Below are 21,860 nucleotides of genomic sequence, written 5' to 3' on the forward strand. Positions count from 1 at the left end.
TTTTCTCTACAATATAGACGTCCACAATTACTTTGAATCAAAGGACACAGCGCTATCAGCCGGACGAGAGTGCCGAGCGGTTCTAGGCATTACAGTCTGGAAGCGCTACCGCTACGGTCGCAGGTTCGGATCCTGCCTCGGACCTGGATGTGTGTGATGTCCTTAGGTTAGTTAGTTTACGTTGTTCTAAGTTCTAGGGGACTGATTTCCTCAGAAGTTAAGTCTTATAGTGCTCAGAGCCATTTGAACCATTTGACCACCGCTATCACACAGCATGAGATAATAGGCCAAGTGGAAAAGTCGTGTGTGACAGGAAGCCACCTTTTATTTCGATGACGGATTGGTCGGCTGGACTACTCGTTCTACGGCTTTGGCTCCATGTGGTTTTTCTCTGTGGGACATGTTAAAAGAGAAGCTGTACGCAAACAACACACACGCTCTCGAAGAGTGTTTGACAATGTGTTTTGAGGGTGTCAGGCTGCAGCAGCGAATTCTCTGCAGACGAGGTATCCCTTAATATTGCAAAAATCATACACAGACACATGAACAGAATTTTATGTAATAAATAGATTATCACCAGTAATTGAAGTGTGATATGATCAGGACTCAGCAAACAAGGCACAATAGGGCGAATTTTTGGATGTAAAGTCTGAAAGGCAGGAAGCACCTTTTTGACCTTTGCCAACAGACGATTTATGCAAATTTTGTTCGTGATGCAATATCAAGTTGAAAATAAACAGATCATCCACTTAAAGTATATTCCGCATTTTCATTCAGTAGTATGTTATAGTATAATTATCTATTGTAACCCGTCAGCTGGGTAGAAGGAGCTCAGGATATAAAAAAAAGAAACAGAGAAAATAATGTGCGACTTTCACCCACAATTCCATTGTAGGTGTCTCTTCAAAGAGTTATGTATTTTAAGCCGACAGAATCTGTATTCACTGAAAAAACAGGTCATAAATAATTCTTCGAAGTTTGGGAAGAGTAGTAATGTCCACAGATATAATACAAGAGGAAAAATATGACCTTCGTTACTCATTACTACAGCCCTACAGCTTTACATCCTGAAGGACGTGCTTCTGAAGATATAAGGGCTGGGAAGTTTCGACCTCTAGAAATTTCGAGTATATTGCAGAGCATTCGAGTGCACTCGAGAACATTCCACAACATTCGAGAGTAATCGAGAGCATTCCACAGCAGTCAGTCGCTGTTGGGAATTAGTAGGGAGAATTTAGGAGCTGGTTCCTCGCTGCCATGTACTTTACTGCTACTGTTGCAGAGTAATTTCATTCGTAGTTTTCACTTGTCCAGCCACCTGGACAAACACTTAGTTCTTTTTTGTGCTTGTGCTTTGATTGGTGTTCAAGGCGGAGTCCATCTCCATGCAGTGCAGCCAACCATGAGAAGCAGCCGTCATCAGCATGCCACTTTGCGCCGTACTGTCGGTAATATCGCAGCTCTGGCGTGTAGGGTTTGAGCTGGTTTATCAGCCACAAAACATTCGAGGTCAGGTATCTCAGCAGTGACATTTGAAGAGCCACTTTGCGTACTTAGGTGATATCATGGTATTGCATCCAGTTAGCCTGATGTTTATCGTTTTTACACATTTCACCTGTTCCCTTTGCTCTCCCTTCTCATGGCAGGGAAGTACACTAGATTCAATGCAGTCTCGTTTGTACTAGGTTGATGCCAACATCTGTACAAATTCATGAACAACTCTGTGCTCCAATTAAAAAAATGTAGTTGTAAAATTTTAGGATTGCACTTATTGTTAAACTGTCACTCCCACCAGAATCCTTCCTCCATCATCGTTTCTGGAGGGCAACTATGATTGCTTAATTTAACGGAAAGATATGTTCTTACCAACAGTTGGTTTATACTCAGGTGAATTTCTGGTCTTTTGTGTCTTATTGACTGATGACTATGTGAAATGTTTAATTTCAAGCACTGAAGATGATCATTATGTGATCGAAAATCTATTTTACAGTTAATGAATCAACAAAATTACGGCCAATGCTGACTTTCCTTATTATTTAACGAATAAATTATACGAGAAGCTACGCACCCTGACATTGGCTTTATATCAGGGTCATTATAAGATTGTGCTACACAGCTTGTGCACATTCATTACAAACCCACTTGGGTACGATTTGCATAACATCCTGATTCTCCCCCTTAACTTGCATTATCAGTTAAGGGTCCAACGATACCAAACGATAGCTACTTTCCAGGCACGTCGTGTTCCGTTGTGCAAACGTCTGATATTATCAGTCACTCAGAATGCAGCATGGTATGTATGCTGATAGACAACCATTCCATTACTAGTCTGTCTGACGTCATAGTGTTAGAAACAGACATATTGGTAGAGCTAGTGACGCCACAGAGAACTGTGTAAGCACTACCGATTTCTAACCAAAAATACAGTAAATAAAACAAATACCACACCGCAACAGATAAACCAGCACTACGTTACTAGAATATGGGGCGTCACAGTAAAAATGCGTCTGCCTGCAGTAGGTGCTTGATATTTCTAATGCTGGATCCAGAATATGGTACGTCAGATAATACTGTTCAGGCTGATTCCAGATTTCGGTGCACGTGGGGATACTGTTCAGGGCGGATCCGCCTATGTAAAATCTGGGATAATTCTTGGGATGGATCTGTATGTGCAGTAATTCCACGTTGTTATTCGGTGTGGATCCATCGTCGAATGATCTGGGGTAGCAACTAAAAGGTGAATCGTCCCACATTAGGTTCAATGCAGCCGCCGTTGCCGATGCGAACAATGCCACCGGACTCAGTGGCAGTAGGTGATGGGGGTCTATGCTGTAACCCAACACGCCAAATGGCGTAATTGTGTTATGGGTGTTGACGACAGAATAAGACTAACATATTGCCTCCAAGAGCAATCCGTGTAGATGTAGTTAAAGAGGGTCGTAATGTATAATAGATGACATCTATCCAGACTATCACACAGGAATTCCAAACTGCATCAATATCCACTGCAAGTACTATGACAGCTTGGAGGAAGGTGAGCAATGGTCGAGCGGCTGCTCATAAGTCACACGTCTCCCGGGAAATGGCGAACGACGCCTCGCTTGGTGTAAGGAGTATCAACATTGAACGATTGAACAGTGGAAAAAGCCGAAGATAGGGTAAAAATAAATGTGTTGGTTAACAAATTACACGTGAAGTTATTCCAGGGTTTATTACCGAAAAGCTTAACTATTTTCTTCAAAATCATGTTTATACATCAGAATTTCTGACAAAACCTTATAGTCACCGCAGTTGGTATACAGCAGCCTCTCACACGGATCTGTGTTGAGTCCCCTTTTGTATACGGTGAATACAGGATATATTGTAACAACATTAAGCATGTTTCTGAAAGTTTGTACTATGCGTGCCGGTTATGTTTGCCTGTATACTTACTCGATTAATCTGGGGAAATCACTTCTGTGACTGAATCGTGGATTAAACAGTCTCTTTGTCTGAAGTAGAAGACCGTTCGTAGTCAAGCTGTTATTAACCGTGCAGTTCTAGTCTTCACAAGGAAGTGCTGCACTATAACAACACCAACGGATCAGCCAGGCCCTTTCACAGTTCCGCCTGTTTGTTGACTGAGAACCGGCGAGGCGCCTACATCTTGAATGCTTAGCAACCGACGTTGGACGGCTACTCGTCATAGCAAGTGCAGCATCTCAGGTGTAGAGGTTTTGGTTTTATTCAAGCTTTACCGTGGCATTATACAATCGTTGTCCAGTTATCGATGCATATTACGTATATGGTAGTGCCTTGAACTATTTACTAAGCGAGACAGAGAACTCACACACCGTGCTGAAAGATCTTGCCATAAAATCGATCTTTACCGATGATACATGACCATGCATTCAGTAAATGAAACTGTAAACCTAGGTTTAGCTACGATTGTCGTACAACCAGGCCTTTTCTATCAGCGTGGAGGGCAATCTACACCAAAAACCTCAGCTGTTAATACGACTCACCTCGGCCCGTCCACGAAGACAGCAACGCTCATAATTCTGTCATGTCGTGCGACTTGTATTGCGGAGGTAAGCAAGCTAGGAAAATGTACGAACTCCTGGCGGAAAGCAGCATCTGTATTGGGGAAGTGTAAGTGACGAAGAAGGCCTCATTATGTAAACTGCCGCCGACGTCGTCTTTATAGTGACTGATTCTAGAAGAACTGCAGATTTATTACAAGATGAGGAATGGACCTCAAACTGTAAGCGACATTTCTCCACGATATAGACGTCCACAATTACTTTAAATCAAAGGACACGCCGATATCACACAGCATGAAATAACAGGCCAAGTGGTGCAGTCGAGTGTGACAGGACGAGACCGTTATTATACTTTGATACGACCGACGTTGTCTCTGCCTTGAAGCAGCACCCTTTACTGGAATGGAAAGAAATTCGATAGTCGCTGCAATGGCAAAGAAACAACGCTATAGAATAGTACATAGACTGCATCTAAAAACCACAATCTCTCAAGCTACATTATTTAAACGTCAAACATCTAATATAGTTTCCATCAGGCTGGAAACAGATGTTACACGTCAGAGCTTTACGGCTTAAAAAGTATGGTATTTTCGTATTGTGTGTCTCAGACGAACTTTCCGGTGTCGACCACTTGATAAGCGGAAAATGCTTGCTACATTTTTAGTCACTGCAGGAATTTGTCTACGCACGTCTATTACGATAATGCCCTGGCAGGCGGGCACAGCGGAGCACGTCATCCTACCTAGATTTTTGTAACGCGCTGGGTGGATACCAAAAGACAGCCGAAAGAGGAACGTCGGAACATCTGCGTAGTTTCTATAAAAACCACCGTTTATCTATCAAGTCTCTGCATTTTCATCTTAACTTTAAGTCGCGCTTAGGGATACATGAAGAACAATCTTTAAACTATTATAAAATTGCAATGTAAACTATGACGGTCAGTGGAACAACCATTAAATATGTTTTGTTAACACGCAGCGGCCAAATAAATATGTGAATAAAAACAGAGATTCGTTGAGCAGTTTTTTCGCGCGACACTCGTGAGTGGTGAGACTCCCTTGTCTGCTGTATCGACAATGGAGCTACAGCCGGGGTAACCGCGGAAACACTAATTTGGTGCTAAGCAGTCAGACAAGATGCTTGTTCTCGTGCTTATCACTGCGCTCGACAGCGTCGCATTCGCGATTCTGTGCTGGTAAGTCACCGCCAGCTCTCGCATCCTCGCACACTCGTCACTCTAAACGCTATAGGCCGGAATCGCTGCGTCAGTCGCGTGTTTTGGTCGTAGTCGATCTGTCGTGTGGCTGACGAGGCATACAGGCAACAATTTCTCTCGTGTCTCGAAGTTCTTACAAAGTTTCACACCGAAATCCATGTTTCGGAAAACCTTTCGCTCCTTTGAGCTCTTAGTATTGCTTATTGTTAGTAAACCTAACTAGTTACCCTTCGTCAATCGTAATTAAAATGCATGTTCTTCTCTTTTCTATTTCAGGATTTTATGGCAGCTCATACTCTATACTGAAATGTGAGTACCAAGTCTTTCTGATTAATAGAAGATAAATTCTTTTACTTATATATGTTACGTATAATGGTTTACGATACCTCGTCAGTGCTTGCAAAGTGGGGAGGTACAGATAATATCTCCATACACTGGTGACGTCACTGACGTACAAGCAGTCCGTAACTGACTCTGACATTGTAGTGTGACACGCGCCGATTTCAGTCCCCTCAGCAGACGTCATGTAATGATCAATGTGGCGAGCACGATCGTATAGGGTAGCAACATGCAGTCCACTAGATATACTGGTAGTGTCACGATACACATGCAGCTAATCACTTTTAGTAGTAGTTAACTACCAACATGAGAGATCGACGTACTTCCTTAAATTGTTTTGAGGCATCGTTTTAACATATGTTCAATGTCGCTTGTTGCACAGTAAGTAGTACATGACAAATTCACACATCCGATATGTTTTAGTATTCCTGTGTGTCGCACCGTTTACTTGTAGTCTCCAAACGCTTAGTGTGAGGTCATCAGATAATGTATTTTAGAAATAAGGTAGCTTGGTGCTGATAATGCTTTTGATAAGTTGGTTTGTTTTACGTACTCCTTAAAAGACGTGCCACGACACAGTCATAAATTTTTATAAGTTTGAAAAATCTCTTCACACAGGAATGAGCTCTTTAAGGGTAATATATTTTAGAATAGTTTTCCACATAATGTCTTCCAAAACAATTCAATTTTGTTTTTAGATGGCGATCGGAAATGGACTTGCTGGAAGCTGATTTCGAGGAATATGTACTGGACATCGAGGCTGACCTGGCAGAAGAACTGGACCTCTTCGAGGTTATCCCTGACGAGATGGATTATTCAGATACAGATCTATGGTGGATGGACGAACTGATGCCAGAAGAAGTTTGGTTAGCCGATGTGAGGGAGATGGTGGAGGACGAAGACGCTTCTCCTGAGGGAGAAGTCGTTGTCATACGGATACATTTCATTGGTGTAAAGGAATTTGTAATTCCAAAACGTAAAGTAATGACTTTCTTTGAGTCTTTACTAGGTCAAGAAATAAATAACGTTTCTTAATTTTTGAAACTGTTTTTATTAGTTCCATGGTGGAATAGGTACTGTTAAAGACAAGTAATGTACATATTCTGTGTTCAGCTTCCAGAAAATACTCGAAGTCGTTTGGTCATTTTTACATCTCTATGCAATCGTCATGTTCGTCAATGGAAATTGAAGAAAGGGTGTAAAAATAATAAGATGAAGTAGAAAAAAGCAAACATTTCATTGAGACGTTGTTTACTCTAAATTTCAATTTTTTAACAAAATAATGGAATAATATTTTGGCAGTATTGACTACAAAAACTTATTCTGAGGTTACATAAATTACAGGGAGCGAAACGGTGTGTACAGCTTGGACAGAAATCAGAGTTTACTTGTAAAAGTGACAGAACACGAATTACAGGCATCGCCTGAAGTGTGACATGTTTGTAATCTACCCTTGCCCATGTTATTCAACCTACTTATGGATGAAGAAATACAGGAAACCAAAGATAATTCGGAATGTGAATTAAAGATCGGGAGAAGAAGATAACCTTTAAGGCTTGCGATAACAATGTCACTCTGTCAGAAACGGCGGTGAACTTTAGGTAGATCACTTGAACGAAATGCATAGTGCCTAGGAAATAGGTTACAAGATAAAGGTAACTAAAAGTGAATATGGGTACTAAGATGTTAAACTGAGACACTAAAGGTATTAGACTAGGTAACTGTTTTTTTTAGAAATACACTTTAAGACAATAAAATAAATAAACGATGCACGACGAACAATTATGCAAATGGGAAGGAAATAGATAGAAGTGATGACGAGACAGAAAGCTGATTAGAGTTTCAGAAAAATTGCGATATTTATTCTAGAGAAAGAGTTCCACTAATTGGGCTAGACAATATCGCGTTGGTCCACTTCTGGCAGTTATGCAAGCAAGCAGTTATTTGTAGGGCATTGATTGAGAGAGCAGTCTTCCTGAGGGATATCGTGCCAAATTCCGTCCAGTTAGCGCGTTAGATCGCCATAATACAGAGCTGATGGGAGGGCCCTTCCCATAATGCTCCAAACGTTCTCGATAGGGAAGAGATCTAGCGACACTGCTCGCCATGATAAGGTTTGGCAAGCGGCACGAAGGCATAGAATAGAAACTGTCGCCGAGTGCGGGCAGGCATTATTTTGCTGAAATGTAAGCCCTAGATGAGTGGCCATTGAGGGCAACAAAACGAGGCATAGAATGACGCCGACGTCCGCTGTGCAGTAAGGATGGCGCGGGTGACAACCAAAGGAGTCCTGCTATGAAAGAAAACGGCAGTACTGCTCGTTGTTAGGCCACATGCCGGGCGACGTGGACGTCGGTACGTCAACGTTCGTATGAGCTCTAGACGAGTCATCGCTGGTCATTGGGGCCTATTTTGAAGGAGGACTCCTCACTGAGGACAGTTCTACTCCAGTCAATGAGATTCCAGGCAGAGTGGCCCGACACCACTGCAGACGGCCTCGTTTGTGCACAGAGGTCAATGGAGGTCGGCGCAAGGGGCGCCGTGAACTTAGCCCCCTCTCTGTGAACCGCCTAGTAACGGTCTTTGTGATCACTGAAGCGTCAGTTGGACATCGGATCGATGATAGTGATGAATCCGGGGCTCTGGGGGCCTCTCTGACGATTGTTCGTTTCTCACGTTGCGTCGTCTCCGCAGGTTAATCGCTTCCTTCTTGACGCGATGTTCGGCCATGGTTCACCCACTCCTGCCAACATCGTCGAATAGTGGCATCGCTGTTATTCAAATGTTGAGCGATTCGGAGATTACTCCAACCGGCTTCTTTGAATCCAACTACACGTCATCTCTCAAATGTTGAGGTCTGCGTATATTTTTCATGCGCCTGTCTACGAGGCATAGTTACTGCCTAACTGAGTACATGCTTTTATGCCTTGGTATCATTTGTCCCCTGTTTAATATCTTGCCAGCAGCGCGTCGAAATTGCGCTGCAGCGTCGCATACTCATCCATCGGCCACCTAAGTTTACGATTACGAATTTTCCGTCGATACCAATATGAATATGAATTTTCGGCCTTTGTAATCAGTATTTTTTGTGGCTTAGAGTGTTGCTGTCACTGATGAAAGATGAAGGAAAGAAAATACCCGTAGCTTACAGGAAACAGCAAGAAATGCACTTTTAATCGAAAAATGTTTTACCACCGAATATAAATTTAAGTGTTAGTGTGCTGAATGTATTTGTTTGGCGATTAGCGTTATATGTCATTGAACTAAAATCATAAAAACTGCTGCAATAACACAAAAGAAGCTTTTAAAATCTTGTTGAAATGCTAACGAGTATATACACTGAAGCGCCACAATAACTGGTATAAGGATGCACATTCAAATACAGAGATACGTAAACAGGCAAAATACGGCGCTGCAGTCGGCAACGCTTATGTAAGACAATAAGTGTCTGGCGCAGTTGTTGCATGAGTAACTGTTGCTACAGTGGCAGGTTATCAAGATTTAAGTAAGTCTGAATGTTGTGTTATAGTCGGCGCACGACCGATGGGACACAGCATCTCCGAGGTAGTGATGAAGGGGCAATTTTCCCGTATGGCCATTTCACGAGTGTACCGTGAATAACAGCAATCCGGTAAAACAGCAAACCTCCGAGATCGCTGAGGCAGGAAAAAGATCCTACAAGAACGGGACCACCGACGACTGAAGTGAATCGTTTAATGTGACAGAAGGGTAACCCTCCTATAAACTGCTACAGATTTCACTGCTGTTCCATCAGCGTGCGAACCATTCTACGAAGCATCATCGATATGGCCGTCCAGAGCCAAAGACCCACTCGTGTACCCTTGATTACATCACAAAACAAAGCTTTACGCCTCGCCCGGGCCCCCCAACTCCGACTTTGAATTGTTGATGACTGGAAACATGTTGCCTGATCGGACGAGTATCGTTTCAAATTGTATCGAGCGGATGGACGTGTACGAGTATGGAGACAACACTAGACCCTGCTGGTGAGGTTGGTGGAGGCTGGTAGCAGCTCGGTATCGGTGTGGGATGTGTGCAGTTAGAGTGATATGGGACCCCTGGTACTCTAGATAAGACTCTAACTGGTGACACGTACGTAAACATCCTGTCTGATCACCTGCATCCATTCACGTCCATTGTGCATTCCGACTGACTTGGGCAATTCCAGGACGAGAATGAGACACCCCGCACGTCTAGAAATCCTTCAGAATGAACAGTCTAGCAGGATTCATGGCGTCAGTTCCCTCCAGTACCAAGTCAGACAGTAGTCGACTCTATGCCACCTCGTGGTGCGGCACTTATGCATGCTCGTGGAGGCCCTACAAGATATTATGCAGATGTACGAGTTTGTTTAACTCTGCAGCGTAGGTAGGTCGAGTAACCAATGAAGATGTGCTGCGGAGATTCGGGAACAGAAGAGCTCTAAACCACAACGTGATTAAATAAGCTATGCACGAAGGGCGATCATCAACACCACCATATCGGCAGTAGAATACGCCTGAAGATCTCGAGAAAGCAGAGCTACCGTCAGTCCATTTCTAATCTATGGTACTAGAAAAGGCGACACAGAGAGATGGGGCTGGCAAGACCGACGGTAAACTTGTCTCACACAGACTGGGCTAATTGTGAAGGTGGTCCGCTGACGGTAGCAACAGGCAATACGGAAGGGGGGGGGGGGGGGCGCGATCCTTTAAGTTAGGACTATAACCAACGCCTTCAGACACGACAGAGCCACACTATGTGCCAATACAAATTCAGATGGTTTCCATGTGCGGTAGAGATATAGCCATAGGAAAGAAGACAAGCATATTGGCCTGCCTCTCTCAATATCAACGCCATACAGTTTCAAAAAAGGATGTATTTACTTAAAGTAGTGCTATAAACGGCGGACATAGACATCCTCCTCCTACAGGAAGTGTACATTGACGAATTTCCCGTCATATGCAGCTTCAAAGCCTAAGTATTACGTGCCTTCAGAACTGGCAGGAGCATCACAAAACTTCTTACGGAAGGCATCACGGTAGGGGATATCCTCTACCATCCGCTATATCTATGTATTGTCGAGTACCGACGAAATGGAAGAGCGTTCCCGCTTCTTCACGGAAGAAATTGCCTCGCTGTTACAAGGACGGCACAACTATTTCATCCTAGGCGGCGATTTTAATTGTGTACGTGCACCGAAAATCACTTTTATCGATGCACCCCGTGCCAAGAATTACGAATATTGACACAGAACATGCATTTTTTTTTGACATGTGGGAGGATGCCCATATCCTCGATCCCTGATACACCCATGTAACGAGTCATTCCGATAATCGTCTCGACGTAGTATAAACTGGTCAGCCACATCTCTATGAATACCTACATAATAACCTGTATGTCTACCTTTGACACGAATAACAACAGCGATGTGTCGTGGCGTGGAGGTAGTGAGGCGTTGGTAGGTCGCTGGAGGGAGTTCGCGCAACATCTGCACACACAGGTCACTTGATTCTTGTAAATTAGGCGGAGGGGCCGATGAACTATGTCATCGTGGTTCACATTCTAGATGTGTTCGATCGACTTCAGATATAGGGAGTTGAAAAGCGGACACATCAACTGAAACTCGCCACTGTGTTGCTCGAAACAATCTATCACTCTCCGGGCATTGTCGCATGGCGCATAATCTTGTTGAAAAATGCCACAGCCGCCAGAAGACATAATCATCATGAAATAGTGCACGTGCTCTGCAATCAGCTTATGACACTCATAAGCCTTAGACGTGAATGTTCGCCAGGCCATAATAGAATCACCACCAGATTGTCTCCATGCTGCAGTACAGGTGTCAAGGAACTGCTCACGTGGAAGACGAAACATTCTTGTCCTAGCATCGGCGTGGTGAGAAAGGTATCGGGATTCGTCAGACCATACAATGCTCTGCCAGTGCGCCAACCCCCAGTGCCGATGATCATCTGCCCATTTCAGTCATAGTTGCTGATGTCGTGTTGTTAACATTGGTACATGCATGGGCCATCCTCCAGTGGCCCATAGTTAGGAGTGTTCAGACTCACTTGTACACTGTGTAACTTTAAACTCTGATGTTAATTCCGCCACAGTTCGCTGTCTGTCTTGTTTTACCAGTCGGCATAGTCTACGGTGTGAGACAACTGTAATGAGTGGTGACCATCAAATCCCACGACTTATGGACATTGTTTTACCTTGATTCCACCGCGTGTTGTAGATACTCACCACAGCACATCTCGAACACCCGACTAGTCGGGCAGTTCCGAAATACTCGTGCTGAGCCTCCAAGCCGTCGCATCTGTCCTCGACCAGGTTCAGGCAGATTCCCCATTCCACACACGAATAGCACACTCACCAATACCTCACGCAACATGGATGTGTCTGACTAGCAGTCATTCCCAACAGGTGACGCTGCTATCACCTGGACGGGTTTATATCGATAGCAAGTCACTAGTCAGAAAGTTCAGGTTGATCAGAGTTTGTTACACGTAATGTTAGCACTGAGGTCCTCAATGCGGAACTGTAGATTGTTGCCTACATCGACCGTAAACCGACCTCCCTCCAGCAGCAGCAGGCATGCCGGAGTTGCGGTGTTTGGTAATTGAATGTCGCCGACCTCAGAGAGAGTCCTTGCTTGGAAATCTTGCGAAAGACACCTTTGGGCGTATCCCGCGACCCTTAATTAGCGTTTGGTTTGTGCCAAACTGGTGCTATGCTTTGAAATGATGACATATGGAACTGAGTACGCAGTGTGGCGACGTCATACGATGGACTTCTATTTCACAGTGCTACAGGAATGCAATGACCAAGCACCTTCTCCACAGTGGCAAGTGGGGATACAACGAGCTAAGGCCGAAATTAAACCCAACACGCCACCTCGAAGGTGCATTGCTCCAGTCATGGACACTAAACTAGGTTACAGGAGAACACGCATTAGTGTATCATATCATCAACAAAAGCAAAAGACAATGAAGAGCCCTGATACATGCACTCAAAGATGGCACATACTTAACGCCGCAACAGGAAATAGGCAATGACTTTGAAGAAACTTATAGTCAATTTGATTCTGCAGTGGATATCGACATGGCGGCCATTATCAATGTTACACATTCGACTTTCAGCACCGTTGAAGCTGAGATGGAAGCACTGCTGATGAAGTAGATTACTGAGTGAATCTAAGCCTTGATGCACAAGCGGTTTCAATGGCCATTTATCACTATCATGACGTAGTAATTATTCCACCATGATTTCTCAATAGCGCTCCTCAAAGGGTGTACCACGAAATCTCTCATTGTATCGAGATACGACAGACAATGGTGTCCCCTGTCTATGATATAATATGTGACAGCCCTTGATCTGTTACTCTGTGGCTGTCGTCACTAATCGGCAAGACTGAATTTGTGATGATGTACATATAAGTGTAAAGCATATACTGATGGCCTGGTGCTGGCTTTGCGGATTGATGACGACATGAGACTTTAGATTGGATCCACAAATATGGAACTGCCACTAGCAACCATATAAATGTGGACAAGTTGGTTGCTGATGTATATCGTTGTCAGGCTATTGGAAGAATATGTGGCACGTTTATGGCTCATTGGTACTTTGGAATGCCTAGGAATTGTTGTTACCAATGGCATATATCGCACTGCAGTTACAACTGTATCAAACTGCTACAAGCAGTCTAGACAGGTGTCAACAGGAACCTGATATGGGCCTTAGACGTCCTCCAGCAGACTACATATGTAAACACCTGCCCAGACTTACAGGTCTGTACTTTGTCCAAGTATCCCGACGCTGGCGGTAGTAGCGCAATTCTTATGGACATCATTTGGCTCCTTCATGAGTGCAGGTCTACTTTTTAAAGTCAGATACTAATCCCTGGCCCCTGTCTTGGTATGAGTTGACCAGGTCTTTTACATGTTCACAAAAGAGTGTTGCAGCAATGTATCACAACAATGTTAAAACTGTGGAGATGACATGAGACGTGACTGATTAGAAATCTAATAGAAGAATTACCAACAGTGGCTGTCTAGCACAATTAACAGTCACTTCACCCTATACACATTCTTTTTAATATCTAACATAGCTATATTCAGATAGCTCTGCCAGGAACTAGACCAGACGCCTATCTGATACTTAACTACAGGACAGCCTAGCAAACCCATTCTGAGGTGGTATCCACAAATAAATCATTTTCAGCTATGTATCCGGATACTTTTGGTCATATAGTGTATTAAAATTATCTTATAAGCAATCCTACGATCATCCTATAAGTTGTCTATTGAGGATGATATACTAGCTTAGATGGTGTTGATTACAACGCCTTTCATGGCCCCTAAAATATATGAGTGCTTTATTTTTGTGGATATTTACGTGTTGTTAAAGATTAGCTTTAACAGATTATTCGGCACTGACAGAATGTAATACCTCGAAACTGCATTTGAAAGAATGACAGTCATGATCTATGATGTTGTATCAAATTATTTGCTCTATGCCTACAGTTTTAACGTGATGGCCGATTACACAAAGAAACAAAGTTACTTACAACAAATATGAGGCTGTAATTCACAATTACCCCGCCGCATGATTGAAACCATCTAACCTGCCCATGTTACTTCCTACAGAATTAAGTCTGTGAAACTAGATTTCTTACGCTCTCACAGCTATGGCTGGTGGAAACATCGCCCTGCCAGATCTTTTACGATTCCACTGCATAACGCAGATGCCAATATGGTATTACCTTCGATTGGTCTCCGAATCAGTAGTTATCTATGACGTACAGTCTTAGACATAAAAACAGACCGCCGGCCGGCCGCCACAGAGACTAAGTCCGAGTCGTTCACTTAAGGTGGGCAATAAAACTGACCGCCCCTGACAACTCTTAAGTCCGGCCATCTGCACAATCTGGCAACACTGTAAAATGCGGAAGTGTTAGGAGGAAGTGTTGTCTACTTCCGAGACGGATTGTGGGAGCCTGTGGTCTTCTGGTAATCGACGTGCATTCTAAACTTATAGTCGCAGTTCGCGTCCAACTGTATTTTTTTTTATCACATTTCGGTCTAAAGTTATGAGTCTGATTGAACATCGAACATAATTCGCTTAACATTCTACTCACCAGCAGTAACAAGTACTTCCAGAAACAATTCCGCAGGACAGCTCGTGGCTGCGTCGCGATCATAACAGCTTAACGCTCGGGCGTTTCCTCGCGCTGCAGCGGCTACCGGCCACCGGCCAGCCGCCACCCGCCGCCAGAAATCCGGCGCCGCCCATGTGAAGGCGGCGCCACGCTGTCAGTGTGTCTATCAATGCCATTTTCGAATTTGAAGTTCTAGTTATCATCTCGCAGTTAAGCATTGGATGCTGCATATTTGAAAATCATGAACTACAGTTAAACATTCTAAAATTGAGTCCCAAGTGGAAAAAGGTGTAACATCTGCAACACAACGTTTACTTTTGGTATAACAGAGGGGTGAATGTAGAGGAGGCAGCTAGAAAGATTTGAACAGTGTGTGGAGCGAGTGCTTTTGGGAAAAATACGCCAGAAAAAGATATTCTTGTTTCAACAAAGATGGTTCTGGCATGAATGATTTTCCACATTAAGGAAGTCTCGACTACTGATACATGTGACAGATTACCATTTTACCATCATGCGACATTTGAATTCAACAGGCAAAGTTCAGAAGTCTGGTGTAGGAGTACTGCATGCTCTAATTCGAAACAACAAAAATCAACGGAGTGCCTATTATTGAACGTCATCAGGTTTCTCATTGAGCATTCCTACGCAGTACTGTTACTGGTGACGTATTATGATGCCTTTAACACTAACTTACTAAGAAGAAATGCATGGCTGAGCTCAACCCAAAGACGTAAACTCGAGCAAAGAGTAGTGTGAACATAATATTTTACATTTGATAGCTCCAAAAGTGTGTTTTGGGCTACGAATTCTGCCCCAAGGGGTGTGTGGAACACAGCTGGAATTTGTTGCTAACAACTGAGACACCTTTCGGTCCCAGTGTAACAAAGTCGAGCAACAAAACTACATCACCTGTGCTACTGCATGATACCTCACTCTGTTGATTTGAGAAACAAAACTACCCAGGATATTGATAGGAAAGTCGCCTCTCAGGCCCTTGTATTGACAGTGAAATCCTGTCTCGAGCACTTGTCCCTCTCGTCATATATTCGTAAAATTTTACCTTTCCCGCTCTTGATCGATCAACCGTCAAGGCAATTCATTTCTAGACGAAAATACTCTTAAAAATACTCTGGTTTAATGACATCGTTAGAACAAGTAGGTTTCTACGGGTGAAGAATTTGTAAACAACTTTAGCATTTTTCAGACTTTTTTAGATATCGTGAAAGAAAATTCTGTTGCTGATTAATTTCTCTTTGATGATTACTGTTGCGATTAGTAAACTAATGGAAAATGCAATTAAAAAATTCATTGTACTAATACAAATTAAATTCAGCTTACTGCAGAAACATCACGACGGCAGTCTATCTTAATATAGCATTAAGTGTCTGTAAGATGTTTGAGTCTATTTTAAGACGAATTAGAAGGATATTACCGAATTTTGACTTCGAAAAGCTCTGTATTTACTTCATTTCCTGTATCATTCGCAAGTATTATGAAAATGTGGCATTTCATAGATAAAACTATGTATTCACAACAACAAAAAATATGTCGGCAGAAAACAAAAACGTGGCATTATGAATTTGGCAGTACCGTAAAGTTTTCGCTTTGACACTAAGGGTTACTAAAAGTAGCAAGACCAATTTTGTTAGAGCGTTGTCTTACGATTCCCTCATTGAATTTGTAATTGCCTGCTTGTAGCTGTGCTACAAAAGAATGAAAAAGCTGGTTATCGGCGAGGCTCGAAAGGCGAACAGAGGCAGCATGCACCTGACAGGCAAGCACGTTATCTAGGAGCTAGCGGATAGGCTTGGTGTTTTCCACTTACTTTTTGACCCAGTAAGCGGTATGGCAGATAAACCGCAACATAAGAGGCGACAGTAGTTGTATTTCTCATGTGGAACGACTTTTATGGACTGATATCCTTATGTCACATCTTAAGCGAAAATCACTCAGTATTAAATTGAAATGACACGATAATATCAACTGAATTTAGTAGGATAGTTCTGTGCCATGAAGGAAGTAACTCGTCGGTCACAGAGTTGCCAAACATATTCTGTGCTGTTGCCATGTTTCAGTTATACTGCCAGGAAGGATACCAGCTGATGTGTTCTGTGAGTGACCTCGGAAGTGACTATAGCTTCGTTTTAAAGTTGCGGGTGGCAAGGGCCGCAAGATCCTCATTATATGTCAATGAGTTTTATTCACATTTCTGTAACTAGGGTTAGGGGCTAGAGTGCAATTACTTGTAATACATCGATGCACTGAATGAAAACTAAATGTCATAAATTAATAACTGCGGCAATTATTTGTGTTTTACTGACTTAATCGGACCGAAACCTTCAAAGCGTATTCACCAGATGCGATTCACAGTTTTGGAGCTTCTCCAGTGGTTGAGTTGATAATGTATATTTGTTGTACAATATTGTTATTGAGACCGCTGTCATTGGCACATCCACCAGGAGACAGGCATGGCCTGGCTTATTGTTGTCAGCTTTCCTGACGGATATTCTGCCTTAGCTCGAAACGTGAAGACTTAAGGTGAATTCGAACATTCCATATGGCGAAAATTTGATGTTTCTATTCTTCCAGCTCTAACATTGAAATAACAGTTTCAATAAACGGCAGAAAAGCGCCTGTGAATCAACAGTTAATAATGCAATCATAATTAGTGGAATCTGACAAATTCCATCTGTCATCTGATAATTGTGAAAAACTACTTTTTTCATCTTCACAGCACCACAGTATGATCTCAAGGGTTTCGTAGGATACCTATACTTAATTTCATTGTGATTGTTTTCAATGACAGTACCGGAGGAGCAACATCATCTGAGTTGAAACATACTTTTCCAGCGGGATTTGAATCTTTGGCTACAGTTGCAGTAGCACGTCCAGTGAGGTATCAAGAATGTGAGCAATCACTCATTGCTATAGTATAGGCTAGGGCAGAGCGAAGCAGGTTTCCGACGAAGTAAACGATGAGAGACACTGTCGCTGTCACTTATTAAACAGGAATTGTTCAGAAAATTACAACTATATCTAGTGAAATGAGTAGGTTGATACAGCTCCAGTCCGGCACTATCACTGAGTTGCCAAACATTTTCCCAATAGCAGTTAAGATAAAAATGTATGTGTGTGTTCTTTCGGACATTTCCGAAAGAACAGACACTACGAATCGAAATAGACAGCCTTGTTAATCAATTAAAGATTGAAGGACAGATGTCCAGGATGTCATGGACATTAAAATAGAACAACGGCGTCAAATGAAAATTTGTGTCTGACCAGGTTCGAACCCGGATTCGTAGTGTCTTTTCTTTCGGAGATTTCCGAAAGAACAGACACCACACGTATATCCATATACAAGGGATTATATGGCATTTTTTCTGCAATTTGTCTGTACCACCACCTCCTACAATATTTACTATACCTCCTCATCGAAAGTTTTCAGTGCCAGACAAACGACATCGTCCGAACCCTAGCGGGAATACAGTGTGGCCGAGAGCAAGTGGAATAATGGCCGCGGCGGGTGGGCGTACCGCGCATGTGGTATGCGGCAAAGATGGGAATTCGCGTCTGACGAGGAGCGTGTGTAGATAGGTGCTGCAGAGAGGTTGGCTGCTGTGTCCCAACAGAGCCCACCGTCGGAGGTTCGAGTCCTCCCTCCGGCATGTGTGTGTGTGTTGTCCATAGCGTAAGTTAGATTAAGTGGTATGTAAGCTTAGGGCCCGATGACCTAAGCACGTTGGTCTGATGAGTTCTTACAACGAATTTAAAAAATTTAATCCAAAATACTGCATATCGGTTCTTACAATAGTGCAATAGGTGCGCACCGGTTAGGTGTAACTGAAGAGAGACTCCAACTTGGATTGTGGTTAAGGGCGAATCCCAAGCGCACGGCCACGAACAATTGGGAGCGGAAACTTAATGTCATCGGAACCTTGTTGAAGGACCATGACATGCGATCGTTAGACCGACTGCAGAAAGTTCAGTTTATAAATACACACATATATAGCAAAATATATCATGTCGCAGCAGTCTTACCGATACTGCAGGTCACTGCACATAAAATATTAGCTGTAGCCTCTTGGTACGTGTGGAAACAAAATATCTTCGAAGGATCCTTCCACTCGGCGACTTTGCAGAGGCAAAACGGAGGACTTGAAATTAAAGACGTGCTTTTAAACTAATTCATGCCACTGAGACAGGCATCACGAAACTTCTGTTCCTCTCATTAGATCCTGGGGATAGGAACGCTCCTGTTAATGTAGCATGCCAGCCTAGATTACATCCGAAAGTACTATGGCGATTGGAGGTGTATAAGACTTCCACCAGCACAAACCAACACTAGAACCGTCTATGACTATATTACCAGACATCGTCTTCACAAACCAATTCTGGTAAATTAACCTACAAAAACCTGGAGGAACGTCTGGAAAAATACCAACAATAAAATTCTACCAACTAGAGTCAGTGCCGTATGATGCGACGTTGAAAAGGAAACCATACCCTCAGCGGAACGATTATGGAAAATCAAATTGAGACCATCTCCATACTGTGACAAATGTCGGCTTGTAGAAACTGTAGCGCACATCTTCTTATGTGAAAATAGAATTTGGAACTGGACTAGGAAGAAATTAGCACTATTAACAAAACCGCAGAAAGTCATATACCGGTAACTGAAGCTTTACAACCCGACTCGAAATGTTACCCGTCCGCAAAGAATAACAGTTATTCGTGGCTTCTGGGACAGTTTGTGCTTTACGTCGTAACAAACAAAACTTAGAGCTTAGAAGGGTACATGTTTTATATTGCAGAAGAACGCTTTACTCTGAAGAAGAATAACAAATATAAGGAATGGTTTCAAATTTTTTTATCTATTGCTTTATGTGGGCTACGAAGAGGTGGACAGTTTTTTTTTTATTAGAAGCAGAATACTATTCTTTCGCTTTTTTTATTTCTGGAATATTCTTTTACGTTGGTTCTAAAATCAGAACTGTTCTAATTTGGCAAAACCCCTCCGACTCCGATATTTTTTTCATTTGTTGATAAATATATGGCTTCCTTACAAACCTCATATGCATCCAGTGCATAATAACATAAATTGTGAATATATTTCTGAATGAATGGTTGTTATGTATTTTTCCGTCACCCTTTTCACTGTTATAAGTTATGTTCTACAAGGAACGCCACTGGAGGCGGCAATCTGTAATTTGTTTTACCTTAATTACTACTTCAATTTTGTTCCACAATTTAAAGGCATATGTGGGTGCAAACATGGAATACATGGGAATAATACAGCTGCTCAGTGACAGGTATGGGGGAGGCATTGAAGCCAGGCCTCGGATCTTCGGCGCCTGCCCTCTTTGCCTCCGCCTACCTAGTGCTGAAAGTCTTCCAAACGTTTTTAAAAAATTCCAGCTGCACAGCTGAGGGTACTATTTGTGAAGCAAATTAATTGCAGAATTAATGTAATACCCGCACGATGATCTCTGTAGTCATACTGTATCATTAGCAGCCCTCGAATGGAGTACTATGTTCGTTAAATCGGATTACTCAAGCTGAGGCCAAATAAAGAGAAGCGACGACGCCACAACACTATCTTTACTTAAGTAGGTAGTCAGCGCTAAATTATGTGGGCCACCATTAACGTTACTGTAAGCAGTTTAACAGCATAACACCACCACAACTACCGTCAACCTGAACTATATCATCACGCAGTTGTAACTCGCAGTGATTACAAGTTGCTGATGTTTTTCAAGAATAGGGGAAAGCACCTCTGAAGTTCCATTTGCATTACGCCTAGGACGGAGAGAATCCCAAATAACAGTAATAGGTCACCCAGCGAAGAGAAGAGTCCACGTATTGTCCCAAGTTCTTGCAGTTTGATATTAACGCAGTTCCCTATAGTTTCACTAACGGGTTCTTTTGGCTATCGGAATACTCATATGGGAATTATAAAAGTGTAATTGCTAGAACGCTCAACTACCTTAATAACACCTCATTCTGGATTGAATACGACTCGGAAAGCGACGTTAATTTGACGCTTCCATCCATCTCCTGACGTCTTACTGAACGAAGTCTGAAGTGTACGCACAGTTCTGTTGCCAGCCGCATGGGTTCTGTGAAGTGTTGTGGCAGCTGGCAGTCATTGCTGAATACAGAGATGTGCAAGTATCCCCACTGCTTTAGGGGAAATCGTCTTTGTTGCATTTTTTCCATACCGTAATTAGCACAATAACCAAGGCTTGTTCTGCTTAAGAACTTGATGCCCAGAAGTCATTAAATGAGAATCTCCTAGCGGGAGCAATGCATGAAAGGAGACAGACTGTTGGACCAAAGAATGGACAGCTCCCTGCTTTTTACATTTCCGATAGCGCCTACGATAAGAGTCTGCTGTCATATTATGCTTCACAACCATAAACTGTTTTTTTTACTTCATACTAAAACAAAAGTTAACATATGAGAAGAGGTAATGACTGATATGCTTCTCAGGAACTTTAGTTTTTCGTGTATATTTACTCACTTAATACTAAAACAAGGGCGTCAATATGAGAAGAGAAAATGAAATATACGCTTCCAAGACATAATATTTCCTTGTGTGCTACTACTGCATACATGAAAGCCCTGCAGTTAATTTTTGTATGTTGGATAAATTTTGATATCACCTCACATTCCTTTGTGAGAAGGTTCCTATTTTCTTGGGATTCAAATAGAGTTGACATTTCATCACTGGTTAATATTCTGATGACTAATGACATGATAAGGGTTTAATTGCTCCATGGCACCTGTGAGTAGAGTCTCACGTTGGTTACTATACGAAAAATTCAGTTTACAACTCCCCATCGCATTAAAATACTTTATAGTCATATTTGATTCAATATTTATTGTTGATTGTCTCTCTAACGTAAATAGTATTGATTCAGATTGAGCGTGAACACGAAAACACACACACACACACAAACAGTCATTGATTCCATTGAGGGTGACATCTACTGTGTGTTGAACAACACATGCACCAGTCAATTCCTCAGTTGGCGTCGAGTGGATGAGATTTTTCTATTGCCTTGCATTGCAAGAATTGTAAGGAGGAGACTGAAAGTAGATGGCCTTGCATCTAAAGAGG

This window comes from Schistocerca cancellata, chromosome 6, assembly GCF_023864275.1.
Source record: "Schistocerca cancellata isolate TAMUIC-IGC-003103 chromosome 6, iqSchCanc2.1, whole genome shotgun sequence".
In the NCBI taxonomy this organism is placed as follows: Eukaryota; Metazoa; Arthropoda; class Insecta; order Orthoptera; family Acrididae; genus Schistocerca; species Schistocerca cancellata.